This window comes from Salmo trutta, chromosome 9 (assembly GCF_901001165.1).
Source record: "Salmo trutta chromosome 9, fSalTru1.1, whole genome shotgun sequence".
Classification (NCBI taxonomy): domain Eukaryota; kingdom Metazoa; phylum Chordata; class Actinopteri; order Salmoniformes; family Salmonidae; genus Salmo; species Salmo trutta.
In genome coordinates, this window is record NC_042965.1 from 8,108,179 (window position 1) to 8,119,442 (window position 11,264).

Sequence of the window (11,264 nt, forward strand, 5' to 3'; positions counted from 1 at the left end):
GACAGTCACACGTTTAAAATACAACAATATACAAATAATACAACAACAAAAATGATATGTGTGTGTGTCCCCTCACAGTCCCCACCGTTCCATGAATTGATGCTTGAGTAATTGGAGATGGAAGGGAGTTCAACCCGATCATGACTTTGTATGAAACTGCATTGCCGTGAATTCGTTTTTCGACATGGGGACTGTGAAGAGACCCCTGGTGGCATGTCTTGTGGGGTATGTATGGGTGTCTGAGCTGAATGTTATTTGATTATACAGACAATCTGGAATTTTCATCCGAGTAATATGTATCATAAAAACTAGATGAGAAGCAGTTCATCTTTTGTGAACCCAACCAGGAAAGACTGGCATGCATGTTGTTGATGTTAGTTCTGTTTTGAGCCAGGGGCTATTCATCATGATACATATCCATTTGGGTAACAATTAAGTACCTTACTGTAATTGTTTTCCATAAAAATGGCCAAAAAATAAATACAAATTGCTTCTTAGCAAAGAACAATTTTTCAAGCAAGACTGTCTGGGAGAGGTCTAAGTTGGGAGGGAAAAACGAGCTGTTATTGGCAGAGAAGTTTGGAACTCTTTCTTATTGGTCTATTAAAGTTGAAATATGTAACTTTTTTTCATTCTCATTGAAAGCAAGTCTAAGAACGGTAGATATGTTCAATGTGCGCTATTTCTATACTGGTGATGTCACCAGGCAGGCCAAAACTCCATCCCACCAAAGCAAGCAGAAATTTCAGGCAGTGTTTTCAAACAGCTCTTTAACTAAAAGGGCATTTTGACAATTTGAAGTGATCATTCCAACCTCATAGTGTTGATTGCACTGGTCCTTTAAGAAAGACCAGAACTAGATAGAGAGATGAGAGTTGATAAACATGGGCATGTGAATGTCATTTTATGTTTGGAAAACAGACTCACTCCTAAAAATGAACCATGGAAACATAAAATGGTACAGTATATTATGATAGTTTGCACTAACTGGTGTTGCAATCTGACTTGTCTGATTGAACACCAGAAGAATACTTCTCTAGTGAATCTTAACTATTTTGGTAACTGTTAAAAAATAGAAGGTAACAACATCATTTCTTAGCATTATGTTCTATTCCACTAAACTGCACAAAGGAATTTTGTGTGAAAGAATTGTTTTTTTTTGTCTTACCTCTTTGCTTATGATGAATTTGTGTGTGTTATTTCTGCAAATCCCATGTCACAATCTGCTCCCAACCTGAGTATTCAAACAAATGAATTATTCAGGATGTTTACCTGCCCCCATTCTGACTTCTGCCCCTCTTTGTAATGAGACAACTCTAAAAGCTAACAATTCATTTCCAATGTTTTACCTAGGTTCCCAGTTCCCAGAAACTTTTGATTAGAACTGTTTCACGTCCACTCAAGTTTCCAAATAGTACGATTAGTTTGTGTAGTCATTCATCAGAATTTCCCAAAGTGATTGGCCACATAGATAAAGCTCTACTCAGTGTTTGGGAAATAGACTCTCTTCATCCCACCCGCCACAGTGGAAAAAATAAACCTCGCGGAGAAGTGCGTGTTTTTTTGGATGGTGGTACCTGTAGCCAAAGGAGTTCCCCTTTCAATGTGTTTTATAGCAGTTGGTAAGGTGCAATTCTATGAGTTTACATGCAGAAGGAGTCGTAGAAAACAACTAACAAGCTAACTATATACAGGTAACTGCCAAAATAAAGGTGTCTTAATAGGATTTTGGGCCACCACGAGCCAGAACAGCGTCAATGCATCTTGGCATAGATTCTACAAGTGTCTAGAACTCTATTAGAAGGATGCGACACCATTGTTCCACGAGTAACTCCATCATTTGATGTTTTGTTGATGGTGGAAACCGCTGCCTCAGGCGCCGCTCCAGAATCTCCCATAAGTGTTCAATTGGGTTGAGATCTGGTGACTGAGACGGCTATGACATGGTTTACATCATTTTAATCTAACCATTAAGTGTCCACTCGTGCCCTGTGGATGGGGGCGTTGTCATCTTATGGGGGCATAGACATGGTAGCCAAAATAATGGCCTGCCCAGCATTTTTATACATGACCCTAAGCATGATGGGATGTTAATTACTTAATTAACTCGGGAACAACACCTGTGTGGAAGCACCTTTTTTCAATATACTTTGTATCCTTCATTTACTCAAGTGTTTCCTTTATTTTGGCAGTTACCTGTAGCTTCCAGTAGGGAATTGTAAACGTCATGATGGATAGACACTTGGACTGTATTTCTTCCTCGTTTTAGCCCTTCCCACTCTTTCCCCCTCCTGTGTGTATGCCCCCCCCCCCCCTGCCCGCCTCCCACTCCTCCCTGGACCGTGTCCTCATTATCTCACCCACCCCCAGCCCCCCTCGTTACCCCCAGGCCCCCCATCTCAGACATGTTCCCTTCGGAACACCTAATTACTGCTCCCAAACACTGCTTATTATTGATAACAAGTGCTGGTGTTGCCCTACCCTCAAACCACTGTGAGCCAGAAAGAAGAACCAGAGCAGGGTGTGAGGTGTGTAGCTAGCATCGGTGCTGTATGACTGGTGTCTGCAAAGCCAACCGTGCCCCATGCCGCAAGTCCCTCCTCTGGGTTGATGCAAAGTTAGACAGATTGGGGCCTGCACAGATTTCAGTCCACACACTGGTAGTTAAGACTACTCAATTCTCCTTACAATCCAAGGATTCACCATCCAAATACACGCAGATTGAAATGTGTGTTATTAAGTAAGAGAAAGTAGTGGACACCGACAAGGCGCTTTCCCCTCCTTGTTCAATAAAGTTCTCCTTCGTCATGAAAATGGAAACTGACAGCATAATAAAAGAAAGGCTAAGTCTATGTTAAAGGTTGTCATAAACCTATTGAACAGACACCCTGACATTTCTTAATTACAGTGGAGGCGTTTTCCCGTGGTCTCCCATTCTGCCTGCGTTACTGAGTAGAGAGAGAGAGGGGTGGTGGAAGATAGAAGGAGAAGTTCTGCTTAAGGGAGGTCGGTTGTTGTCCCGGGAGACAGATGGTGATGAGTTCCTCTTGGTGCCAGGAGTTTTTTGGACGGGCTCCATTCACACAGCCCTAGGCGTATGTAGGAGGTGCGTACACCGGGATCGGCCTCAGCAGTGGAGGCTACATCCACGTCCCATCTGTTCCTCGGCATCACCACCAGATCCCCAACTAGCACGGTGCTATCAACAGTACTCCGGGCTAGCATTATCACACCTGATTCCTTCCCTCTCTCTGGTCGCGGAATGGTCACGTTTCGAACCGTGAACCTGCCCAAACCCCACCACAGTAATGATTGTATATCAGCATATTTGAATAGAAAGATACAGCGACACATTTGTGTGGCATTCAAAATCCTGATACACCAGATTGAGGAACATAAGCAAGCAGTACATATCACTGGTCCCCAGTTGGCTTTCATACTACTGAATGACAATTTAGGGGGAATCGTGCTTTTGGCCGGGAATAGCCAAGCACCAGAGGTGGTGACACAACAGCCCTGAAAGCTCTCTGAATCAGATGCTCTACTGGCTCCTGGACAGAAATACTGTAGAATTGTATCCCATTCCATAACAGATGGTGAAACTTCCGTAGAGAAACAAAAGTCAAGTACAAGATGCACAGTATTAGGGAGAAAGGCAGACTGAGATCAAATCTAACCCAGAAGTTTGCAGCAGCCAATCAGGTGGCGGCCTTACAATCACATTGACTTTTATGTCATGTGTATGTTTTCATTGAGTCTATGGGACCCAGGACTCCCTGGAGAACAGTGTAAATGTTATGCCTATGATTAACTTGGAGGGCTGAGAGTGAAAAAAGTAAAGCACAATGTTATGATTAGGCAGGATTATCACAGAACAAGTTTGCAATAAACACTAAGAGATGTACTGCCCTGATGAACCCCACATATTAAAATATTCATGATAGTCATCCAATGAAATATCAACTCCAGGGCATTGTTCATTCAGTGATGTCATTTTATTATATCTATGCAAATGTACTGTTATAAATAAGTGCTTGAGCTTTTCATAATGCTGAATTACAGCATTTTAATGTCAGTTTCTTTATTTGGTGGCAGTGCTTTAATGTGATATTTAACAGAATTGAATTTGCTCCAGAGAATAATGCTTTATTCCTAGAAGTGTTTAGTGTGCACCAGTCTTCTAATTCATTCATAATTGAGTTTTCTTAGAGTCATCATCAGTTCAGTAAATTAAGGCAAATACACATAGGCTTACAGATTTGGAGGAATGAAACTCGGGCCCTATTGTGATAATTTAATACAATACTGAACGAACATATAAACGTAACATGTACTGTAAAGCATTGGTCTAATGCTTCATGAGTTTAAATTTTCTATGCACAAAAAAACGTATTTCTCTCAAATGTTGTGCATACATTTATTTACATCCCTGTTAGTCAGTATTTCTCCTTTGACAAGATAATCCATCCACCTGACAGGTGTCACATATCAAGCTGATTCAACAGCATGAACTTTACACAGGTGCACCTTGTGCTGGGGACAATAAAAGACCACTCTAAAATGGTCAGTTTTGTCACACAACACAATGCCACAGATGTCTCAAGTTTTGAGGGAAAGTGCAATTGGCATGCTGCCTGCAGGAATATCCACCAGAGGTGTTGCCAGATAATTTAATGTTAATTTATCTACCATCAAATCAAATGTTATTTGTCACATACACATGGTTAGCAGATGTTAATGCGAGTGAAGTGAAATGCTTGTGCTTCTAGTTCCGACAGTGCGGTAATATCAAACAAGTAATCTAACAATTCTCCAACAACTACCTAATACACACAAATCTAAAGGGGTGAATGAGAATATGTACATGTAAGTATATGGATGAGCGATGGCCGAGCGGCATAGGCAAGGTGCAATAGATGGTATAAAATACAGTATATACTGTACATGTGATATGAGTAATGTAAGATATGTAAACATTATTAAAGTGGCATTATTTAGAGTGTCATTGTATAAAGTGACTAGTGATCCATTTATTAAAGTGGCCAGTGATTGGGTCTCAATGTAGGCAGCAGCCTGTCTGAGTTCGTGATTGCTGTTTAGCAGTCTGATGGCCTTGAGATAGAAGCTGTTTTTCAGTCTCTCTGTCCCAGCTTTGTTGCACCTGTACTAACATCGCCTTCTGGATGGTAGTGGTGTGAACAGGCAGTGTCTCGGGTGGTTGATGTCCTTGATGATCTTTTTGGCCTTGCTGTGACATCGGGTGCTGTAGGTGTCCTGGAGGGTAGGTGGTTTGCACCCGGTGATGCGTTGTGCAGACCGCACTACCCTCTGGAGAGCCTTGCGGTTGAGGGCGGTGCAGTTGCCGTACCAGGCGGTGATACAGCCCGACAGGATGAGTGGACCATTTCCATTGTGCATCTGTAAAAGTTTGTCAGGGTTTTGGGTGGCAAGCCAAATTTCTTCAGCCTCCTGAGATTGAAGAGGCGCTGTTGCGCCTTCTTCACCACATTGTCTGTGTGGGTGGACCATTTCAGTTTGTCTGTGATGTGTACGCCGAGGAACTTAAAACTTTCCACCTTGTCCACTGCTGTCCCTTTGATGTGGATAGGGGTGTGCTCCCTCTGCTGTTTCCTGAAGTCCACGATCATCTCCTTTGTTTTGTTGACGTTGAGTGAGAGGTTGTTTACCTGACACCACACTCCGAGTGCCCTCATCTCCTCCCTGTAGGCTGTCTCGTCGTTATTGGTAATCAAGCCCACTACTGTTGTGTCGTCTGCAAACTTGATGATTGAGTTGAAGGCGTGCTTGACCACGCAGTCGTGGGTGAACAGGGAGTACAGGAGGGGGCTGAGCATGCACCCTTGTGAGGCCCCAGTGTTGAGGGTCAGCAAAGTGGAGATGTTGTTTCCTACCTTCACCACCTGGGGGCGGCCCGTCGGAAAGTCCAGGACCCAATTGCACAGGGCGGGGTTGAGACCCAGGGCCTCCAGCTTGATGATGAGCTTGGAGGGTACTTTGGTGTTGAATGCTGAGCTGTAGTCAATGAACCATAAGCCACCTCCAATGTCCTTTTAAAGAATTTGGCTGTACGTCCAACCATCCTCACAAGCGCAGACCATGTGTAACCACGCCAGCCCAGCACCTCCACATGTGGCTTCTTCACCTGCGGGGTCGTCTGAGACCAGCCACCCAGACACCTGGTGAAACTGAGGAGTATTTCTGTCTGCAATAAAGCCCTTGGGGAAAATATTATTTTGATTGGCTGTGCCTCGCTCCCCAGTGGGTAGGCCTGGTTCCCAAGTGAGTGGGCCTAAGCCCTCCCAGGCCCACCTATGGATGCGCCCCTGCCCAGTCATGTGAAATCCATAGATTAGGGCCTAATGAATTTATTTTTAATTGACTGATTTCCTTATATGAACTGTAACTCAGTAAAATCGTTGAAATTGTCGCATGTTGCATATTGCATTTCTGTTCAGTATATTTGTTGTCCCTTCTAGTTCCTACTAAACAAACAAGGAAACTAGAATAACATCAACAAAGTACTACAATCAATGTGCAATGCATTATTCCCCCATTCTCTTCCTTCTGGGAACAAGCGTTTCGTGACTGGTCAAAGCCTCTAAGGTGAATTCAGGTACAGTATCAGTAGCTGGAGTGGCAGAGCGTTAAAGGCAGCACAGTCAGGGCAGCTACAGCCTCTGGGGGTAAACACATCTTGAATTCTGGATTGTAGATTAGCAGAAGGTCACTGAGGTCAGAAGACTGATTGATAGTGTAATTAAATGCAAATATGAAAATAGATGTTTGTATCAGAGTTGCAGCTTGAAAGTGCTTCGACGGGTTAATGATGTGAACTGTATTGATTTTGGGCTCTCTGACAAGTGTTAACTGATTTTCTGTCCCTTGCAGAATTTTTGTGCATGTTAATCCATTGGAGTCAGATCGTAATGGGGCTCAGTAGGTATTGGTCATCGCTAGCGGGATGCTAATGAGGGCCGGCTAATACATTTTTGCTTTATAAGCCAATCAATGCATGCTGCAGCTGGCAGCCTGCTGTAGCCCAGGAAGCTAGCAGTGCCGTGAGAAACTGTGAGGCTGGCCCCAGGTTCAAAACCTCCCAGTTACCCACCCTCTAGTACCGGGCCTATATTTCTGTTCCCATTCCAACAAAATAACACACTTTAACACGTTCCGTTATGTGTCGGACCTCAGTAAGACTAGCTGTCGCCATTGGTGTCAGCTAATGAGGATCCTAATAAATCAAATCAAATATAGACAGTTGAATTCATATCAGATAATCCAAGATACATTATACTTGCAAATTATTCTTTTTTTCAAGCAGGTTTCATTGACCAGTTGTCATGTGGTAAATTTACCATGGCACTAAATGACATGCAAAATCAAGGGATATATTATATATTTTTTAAAGACTGCATAAATTACAAACTGTGGCTTTAAACATTTCTTCTCAGGGCTTTTGGGCTTGCCAAGTGCATTACTCTCAGGTACACATTGATAGTTTCAGGGCAATATGTTCGTACTTTTTGAAAACTCCGAAGAATAGTGTTACTCAATCTTGTTTTCCACACCGCGGCCTGATACCAGAGAGCACAGATCTGTTAAAAAGAATGGCTTTATTCCCTGAACTGACAGGCAGGAAGAGGAAGGCGAGGAATTCATCTCAGAGAAAGATCCCAAATAAAAACAACCAAGCAATAACCGGCGCTGGCTGCCAGGCAACTGTACCTGACGCGTCCTTTCTCTCTTTAAATGAAAATCGTGTGGCCCTGTTGGATTAAATCATAGCTGGGGAGAGGGCCGCTCAGTCCACATTATGGACTAATCTGTATCCCCAAGACCATCTGTGTCTCGCAGGGCCAGGGGGTGCTGGACTCTTCAAACACATTCAGGGAACATCTGCTGAGTCAGCTGGTTCTCCTATACAAAGACATGGACAGGTGGAGCTCAGCTCACATTGAACTTGCCACATAGGAACCCTCAGATCAGATCCACAGGGAATGAGCTCCACAGGTGCAGTCCCTGAGCCATAGCACAAAGACTTGTCCTCACAGGGGCATGGTGCCTGTTAAAACTGAGGGCCACAGCCACATGCCCCTCAGATGTATCCACTTGTACACTAAAAATATAGAATATATTGTTTGTTTTACGTATATATTCAAAAGGTTGAATTTGGCCATCACTACCCCTACAAAGAAATGTGGTGTATGATGCTTCTGATTCCCTACGCTAGAGACGTCAAGCATCTAATGTGTACAGTTTCAATGGACATGGCGGCACTGCTCTACCCTACTCTGCCCCCTCTTATCCTAATGGAATGGATATGATGGGACACTAAAAGGTCTGATAGAGTTCATGGAATTCAATAATTTAACTTGATGAAATCGTATTCATTGAGCAAGATCATGTATAACCTTTACTCAAAATGAATAATGCATTCAATGTTTATTTGAGGCTCATTATCAAATTCTATTACTTTCTCACTGTATTACTATTACTTTCTCTGACTAGAGAGGATGTTCACAAAAACGTTGTACTTTGTTGATTTGTCAAAAAGCATCTTTACTCACATACATTTTTTCAATGACTAGAAATTACTATGTTTAATTTCGAAGCAAATCAAAATGATTAAATCTGTCAGCATCATTAAGTTAGATGTGACAACCTATTATCACATTAAGTTTGTGTCACGTCGTGTGTGTAGGTGGCAGGGAAGTCAGGCGCAGGAGAAACCAACTTGGTGTAACTGGAGTAGTTTAATAAAGTTAAAAACAAACTCCAAAACCAAAGTACATAATAAAATAAACATGGGTACAATAACCCGTCGCACACCAATCCGACAACACGAGCACATAACAACAAACAATCTCTGACAAGGACATGAGGGGAAACAGAGGGTTAAATACACAACATGTAATGAATGGGATTGGAACCAGGTGTGTAGGAAGACAAGACAAAACCAATGGAAAATGAAAAATGGATCAATGATGACTAGAAGACCGGTGACGTCGACCGCCGAGCACCGCCCGAACAAGGAGGGGCATCGACTTCGGAAGAAGTCGTGACAGTTTGATCATAAAGCCTTGTTCACCGGTATTAATATGCAGTATTCATTTGTTTAGATTTTTCTTGCTGGGGGGGTTTACAGATACGATATTCATTTAAATTCCTATTACCAGTTCATATAACATCTACCCGTGGGCTGACACTCAAAAGAAAAACAAAAGTAAGAAATTCATAGAGAAATTATCATATTGATCGAATAGGATTTTATAATAGTAAAATTGGTATGTAAAATTAACATAAAGAGGTGGGCCTGCTCCACCCTCCCTGCTCCACCCCCCCACTCCCATTTCAGATTTGATAGTTGCTTTATCAGCTAATTGATCATTACTGCATAGCTTGTTAGCCAGTAAATGACTGCGATGGTTATAATGTCTAACTCCGCGGATGGCGAATTCAACTCTGTCCTATCAATAAATTAAGATGTCTTGACTTTGAAAAGAGTAGTAGGGTCTTCCCTGTGGCTCAGTTGGTAGAGCATGGTGTTTGCAACGCCAGCATGGTGTGTGCAACGCCAGGGTTGTGGGTTCAATTCCCACAGGGGGCCAGTACAAAAACAATGCATGAAATGAAATGTATGCATTCACTACTGTAAGTCACTCTGGATAAGAGCGTCTGCTAAATGACTAAAATGTAATAGCTACCGCGTATGAAAAAAGTGTTTGTATAGAACATTTCCAATTCTGATATCTTCTTTAATTGTGATTTATTCAACCCAGATGCAAATGCAGTTGCATTATTTTTCATAAAAACTTTGGTGGAATCTGGGGATCAGACTGAACTTTTATTAATCATTAGGAATGAATTTCATGAAATGTCAAATTGATTACAGAATTTAGGATTTTGTAGTAATGAAACGTCATCTTGTGGCTCTTTTAGGAAATGATTAAAGTTTTAGTTGGCAGTAGTAAGTGTGATGATCAGACAAGCTCATATGTCAAATTTAAATGTTCTTCATTTTAGAAAATAGAGGTGTAGATAATATAAAATCGAGTCGGGAGAAGGTTTTATGTCTGTCTGAGTAGAAAGTGTACACGTGTGCTTTTGGATTAAGTGCTCACCAGGCATCTGTAATGTGTACGCTGGAAGCAAGTACAAGGAGTGAATGTAATAATTTAAACATGGAACAAAACAAGAAACACGAGTAGCGTACAAACAAAACACAGGAACAGAAACAATAATGCCTCGGAAAAGATCCAAAGAGAGTAACAGATATAGGGGAGGTGTCACGTCCTGGCCAGTATATAAGGTTAATTGTTTTGTAGTTTGGTCAGGGCGTGACAGAGGGTATTTGTTTTATGTGGTTCAGGGTGGTGTGTTTGTTCAAAGGGGGGTTTGATTTAGTATTTCCGGGGTTTTGGTTTATAGTCTATGTTTATGTATTTCTATGTCTAATCTGGTGAGTGTGTTTCTATGTTGGTTAATTGGGGTTGGGACTCTCAGTTGAAGGCAGGTGTTGTCTATCTGCCTTTGATTGAGAGTCCCATATATAAGGGTGTGTTTGTGTTTGTGATTGGTGGGTGATTGTTCTGTGTTCAGCCCTAGGCTTTGCCAGACTGTTTGTTGTTCGTTCGTTTTCGTGTTTTGTTGTTTTGGAGTGTTCTTTTGATAGTTAAATAAAAGTCAAAATGAGCATACACGTACCTGCTGCATTTTGGTCCTCTTTCACCGACGACAACCGTGAAAGAATCACCCACCACTCAAGGACCAAGCAGCAGAGGAAGGAGCAGACGGCGTTCGAGTTGGACTGGCGGGAGAAGTGGACTTGGGAAGAAATTCTGGACGGGGCCGGACCTTGGCATCAGGCTGGGGATTATCAGCGCCCGCAGTGGGAAATTGAGGCAGCCAAGGCGGAGAGGCGATGGTACGAGGCCAGAGACGCGCTGAGGGAGAAGCACGAGAGGCACCCCCAAGAATTTTTTTTGGGGGGGCACACGGGTAGTTTGGCTAGGCGAAGGAAGAGCCGGAAGCCAGCTACCCGTGGTTATATGGAGGAGCGTATGAGGTGGGGAGCGCCATGTTTTGCTGAGAAGCGCACTATCTCACCCATACGCACGCACAATCCGGTGCGAGTTATTCCAGCCCCTCGCAGGTGCCGTGCTAGAGCGGGCATCCAGCCTGGTAGGAGGATGCCTGCGCAGCGCATCTGGTCGCCGGTACGCCTCCGAGGACCAGGCTACCCA